This window comes from Mandrillus leucophaeus, unplaced genomic scaffold (assembly GCF_000951045.1).
Source record: "Mandrillus leucophaeus isolate KB7577 unplaced genomic scaffold, Mleu.le_1.0 Scaffold787, whole genome shotgun sequence".
NCBI classification, from domain to species: domain Eukaryota; kingdom Metazoa; phylum Chordata; class Mammalia; order Primates; family Cercopithecidae; genus Mandrillus; species Mandrillus leucophaeus.
In genome coordinates, this window is record NW_012108552.1 from 1,513,422 (window position 1) to 1,519,424 (window position 6,003).

The following is a 6,003-nucleotide window of genomic DNA, read 5'->3' on the forward strand; positions in this document are numbered from 1 at the left end:
CAGGCTGCTCTCGAACTCCTGGCCTCAAGTGATCTGCCTGCCTTGGCCTCCCAAAGTGCTGGGATTACAGGTGTGAGCCACCGCGCCTGGCCAGGGAGGGTGTTTTCTTAACGTATTTGGGGACGAGGGATTTCAGGCTGTTTCTGAGTAGAGATCTGTATATCTTGGTATTGTAATTAGCCTGGATGGTCTCGATCTCCTGACCTCGTGATCCACCCGTCTCGGCCTCCCAAAGTGCTGGGATTACAGGCTTGAGCCACCGCGCCTGGCCAGGGAGGATAATTTCTTAACGTATTTGGGGACGAGGGATTTCAGGCTGTTTCTGAGTAGAGATCTGTATATCTTGGTATTGTAATTATTCAATGACATTTAGTGTTCTTTTTAAATACAAATTAAATAGCTACTTACTGTTGAAAACTTTCAGAAACACAGAAAAGTATGATAATGAAAATAATTATTTCACTTAATATCCCCCATCTGTTCTTTCAAATGAGCTTTTTGATTTTACATTTAAACATGATTGGAGATGATTGTGAACAACTTAACCTCATCAGAAAAATTATTTAGAAAAGCAACTTACCTAGTCTTCTGTGACACATTATTAAATTTAACTTCAAAAGTTAAATGCTATATAAACATAGATAAGAAAATATAAATACAGATATGTTAAAGCCTCAGTTACCCTCTAATACTGCAGGTTTCTTCCAAGTTCTATTCATTCATTCATTCATTCATTCATTCATTCATTCACTCACTCAATCTCTTGCTTATTTATTTTATGAAAATTATTGTTCACATGGATTTTGATAACACCTATATATTGGGGAGTAGAGTCATTTTATGAAAAACATATATTACACTTCAAAATTCTCATTGGAGTATTAAATATTTGGTTAAAAAATATTCTTTTCTCTTGAGGAAGTTATATTCAATTTCCATCATGACATGTCACACAGTACAATGCTGATGCCACTTTACTGTAATTCAGGACTAGAAAACATGAGTCAATTCTAACTTGTTAAGAATTTCCTTCTTCTCCCAAAGGAAAACACATGATTGTTCTTGGGGAATGGCTGGAAATCAGATTTAACCTTTTATTTAGTTTTTTTATAGGACTGAGGAGATTTGGCCAAATAAATGTGTCCTTTTTACAATGTGTCAAATAGCCAAAATTTTGGCTCAGATGTTAATATGCAAGAAAAGTTAGCAAGCTCAATAGACACACAAAACAACTTTTGATGGGAAGAACAGCAAAAGGGTATAAGCATTATAGAATTTATGAAAATATTCACAGTAAAGAAATTCTTATAAATTATTATAAGGTTTACTATTTCTTAGTGAAATCCTGGCATGGTTTCTTATGCAATAGACAAGGTAAACTAATTAACTTAAAATTCATTAGTTAGCATATTGCTGTTGAAAACAATATTGGAAAGCAAGGAGGGGTTATGGAGGGATTAAAGCCCTATCAGAACAACAGAAGATTTTGAAATTTAGAAAGACCTGTTGCAATAGGATTGCTTCCTCGCACCATTAGTTTTCCACTGTATTTTTTAAGTTTATCTTAAGTTTTCAGTCATAGAGTCCCCAATATTACATACTTACATTTTAATATATAACTTGACAGAGAAAGGTACAAGATTGATGTCATTGATATACCAAGTGAGTTACACCAATGCTTGAAAAAGGTTTAGGTTTGGCCAACTGGTTAGTCACATCTCTTTAGTCATATTTATTTCACTTTAACTTCTTTGGAGAGTTTCCCACAGTTATTAAGGCAGGTGTCCTTCTCACACTCTTATCAGATTTGGCTGGTGGACCTCTGTCTCCCAAAGCTGAATTATAAAATGAGCCCCACCTTTAGGCTAGTTGTGACCACATATTTCCATTCTGTTGTATTTCCAGTAAAAAAAAAAAAAAGTCTAAAATGGCAGTTTGTGCCATCTGAAAATTCACTATGTAAGTTGACGAGGAACTTATCTCTTTTATTTTTTTTGCCTCTGAAAGTTTTGCATTTTAAAATCATAGGCCTTCTCAGAAAGTAGATTATTGAATTGTGAAGCTTCTGGGAGGTTAAAACTGAATGATCCTGTTGTCTCTTTGCCACTACTTTGGAGTTTTCCCATTACATCTTTCTTGCTGTTTAAAAAGTTTTGTCGTTATTACCAGGAGGAGTTCATAGCCACATTTTAGAATTTATAAGATTGTATACTTTACTAACTGGTAAAAAAAATATGCTATTAGAGAAAAAGAAAGGAGATTATAACAAAATTTCTTAAATTTCAGCCATGGACAATTACTTGTTATTTTTCACCTTTCCAAGCTTCTTAAGAAATATTTAGATTTAGACAACTTATGGCATAGAGGAAAAATAGTTAAAATGCACGTATTAGAAATGTTATAAAGCTCTGAATATGTTAAAGAAAAACAGATGGGAATTGTCAGCAATTTTACTAAGTTTATCTGCTTTTAATCATTTAGGCCACTATAGAACTTTTTAGAATGTATCAGTAAAATAGAAATGTTAGAAAAAAGTTAGGACCTTGGATATTACCGATTATATTAGAGTGTGAAAATCAACACAAAATAAGAATAGAATGCTACAGTAATTATTAAATGTGGACTGCAAATTTAAGCCAAACATATTGTATCTCTTTAGTTATACTAGCCTTTCCTGAATGACGTGGTAGACATATTCTTCCACGTTGTAGGTATAGTGAGTGTTGTAACACTTAACCTGAAGCTGTTTATTTTAGTGTATCCTGATGGAATAAAGATGTTTTTCCAAAATGAACTCAGCAAAACTAATTTTATAGCGTACCAAGACAATATGACACATTACGCAGTTTTCTAATGACCCCTAAGAAACAACCTTAGAGTTTCTAGAGGAATGAATGCATTACTTTTCTTAACAAGGTTCTAGATGAGGATTGGAACTCCAAACATACGAAAGTTACTAGGGCCTTTAAGAAATGTTATTCTGGGTTATTGACAGACTATTAGTCGTGTGCCTTGAGAATCAATAGACAAATTTTAAGGTTGGCAGCGTTTTGTAAAACTGAGAGTGCTAAGTAAGAATGTCCCCTTTTTTCCTCCAAAAAGAGAACTTACATGCAAAGATAGGATTTTTTTTTTTTTCCCCCCACAGGAAACTATTTCCTAAAGAAAGGGCATGTGAACAAATTACTGATCAATCCCCAGTGTGTCCAAACCTCAAATTGCAGGATGAAAATGATTTTGGTTAGGTGAAATTTCAAAGTGGACCATAGAATATAAAATGAGATTAAACCATGAATAATGTATTAACTTATTTAAAAATGCATATCAAGTTTGACCAGGTGTGGTGGCTCATGCCTGTAATACCCAGCACTTTGGGAGGCCAAGGCGGGTGGATCACCTGATCAGGAGTTGCAGACCAGCCTGGCCAACATGGTGAAACCCTGTCTCTACTAAAAATACAAAAATTAGTCTGGCATGGGGCATGCTCCTGTAATCCTAGCTACTCAAGAGGCTGAGGCAGAGGCATAAGAATCACTTGAACCTGGGAGGTTACTGATAGCTGAGATCGAACCACTGCTCTCCAGCCTGGGCAACAGAGTGATACTCAGTCTCAAAAAAAAAAAAAAAAAAAGCGTAACAAGTTAATAAAAAAGATTAGTGACAATGAAAGGTTTTCTGTGGTGTAAATATTATAAAACAACATAATTTCAAGATACATATGAAAAATTCAAGAATTTTTTAAAAAGCATGTATTATAGTTAGCTTAAACAGTGTAGTATATAACTACTGGGGATGAAGCAAATAATGAGTCATTATTATTTTAAAATGAAGTATAACAAAATGTATCAAAGTTATCACTTGTTAAATGTCACTATAAAACACCACCTACTGGGTAGTTTCCTCATTATACAGAGTAAACTGGTGCTCGGGAGCACAGCCTGAATTTGTTTATGAGAAATTACTTAGGATTTGAGTTGAGAGTATTAATTCAGATTATCAAAAAGCTGGACCTCACCATTTGTTACATTATATATTCTAAACTGTTGACTTACAGGCCAAATCCACATACATGTTTTGTTTGGCACCGTAATTTTGTTTTATTTATTTGTTTATTTATTTATTTATTTAGTTATTTAGTTATTTGAGACAGGGTCTTACTCTGTCGCCCAGGCTAGAATGCAGTGGCGTGATCACTGCTCACTGGAGCCTGAACCTCCCTGGGTTCAGGTAACCCTCCCACCTCGGCCTCCTGAGTAGCTGGGACTACAGCTGCCTATAGCTACACCTAGCTTTTTTTTTTTCCAGAGGCAGCATTTCTCCATGTTCCCCAGGCTAATCTTCAACTCCTGGGCTCAAGTGATTGCTTGCCTTGGCCCTGCTAAGTGCTGGAATTACAGATGTGGGCCACCTTACCCAGCCTGCCTCATAATTTTTAAATTGGTTTTCAACATTAAAAAATCTGATTTCTCGGCTGGGCACAGTGGCTCATGCCTATAATCCCAGCATTTTGGGAGACTGAGGCAAGCAGATCACGAGGTCAGGAGTTGGAGACCAGTCTAGCCAACATAGCGAAACCCCATCTCTACTAAAAATACAAAAATTAGCTGGGCGTGGTGGCAGGTGCCTGTATTCCCAGCTACTTGGGAGGCTGAGGCAGGAGAATCACTTGAATCTGGAAGGCAGAGGTTTCAGTGAGCCAAGACTGTGCCATTACACTCCAGCCTGGGCGACAAGAGCAAGACTCCATCTCAAAAAAAACAAAAAAAACAAAAAAAACTGACTTCTCTGGAAAACATGCAACTCTGGCAACACTAAGCCCACGTTTCCATTTGTTGACATGTCCCTTTAGACTGCGCATGCATCTGCTAGTGTGCCACATGTCCTACCTTGCTTCTTCACTGGGTTAAACATCTGCTTAGCCTGGGTGAGTTGACTCCTGGTTCAGAGTTTTTTAAAGTATTTTACTCAAGATGTGCCTATACAGATGCAAGGGAAAAATCCAAATGAAACTTAAAGAGCTTTGTGATTGCATGTTTTTTGGTGTGGTACTTTTATAAATATTTGCCTTTCACAATTGAAGGAAACTCCACTTGGGTATGGAGCACATCTTATTGCTCACTATGGTATCTGCAGAAACTGCCATAGTGCCTGACTTGTTCCAAGACCTTGATAAATGTTTCTGTGACTGCAGTTAGTAATGGAACTCTCCACAACTACTAAACATATTCCTATTTAAAATGTACTTTATTTTAGGAGACACAAACCATAAAATGTAGGCCTTCCTGTCCATAGCTAACCAGATGTCGTAAGAATTATCAACTGATCTCGTTGTAAGCTGAGAAAATATGTGACACTCAAATGTTCACATGAACGTGATAGACTCAGAGTATATGAATGGGATTAAAATAAAATCATTATGAACTCTAGTTTGTGTCAAACTCTGTACTCTGAAAAGCATACTAGGTCTTTAGAATGAAGGCATGATGACAGAACTCACATATGTGGTGATTTTAAAGTAAAATAATTTCATTGCATTAATTAATAATATATTATTTATATCTTATTTGTGTCAAGGGGAAACTATGTTGTTGAGATCTTTAATACTGTGCCTGACACAGAATGAGAATATTATAATTTGTTCAATGTGCCTGAATCTCACAATGCCCAAGAAGAAGTAGAGGATGCTCACATGGTGAGATTCTATCGAGTGGAAGCTGAAGCAGTTTTCCAGTACATACAATGGAGAAGAGGATTTTGGCCAAAACAGAAAATCAAAACCAGTGTTGAGATCCACTTGGGAAGCCAAAGTTCAGTAGGCCAGAATGCGAGGTTGGAGTGTCCAACATAAGGTGCAAGAAGCCACAATTGACTTGGGGGACTAGAAACCTAGGAACTAGGGTGATGTAAATACAACTGAGAGTAAACAAGGAAGGTTTTAAAGTGTTGCCAAGAACAGTCGTTCATTCCCGACCTGCTTTTAAGGAGTAAATGGGTCATGGTGCA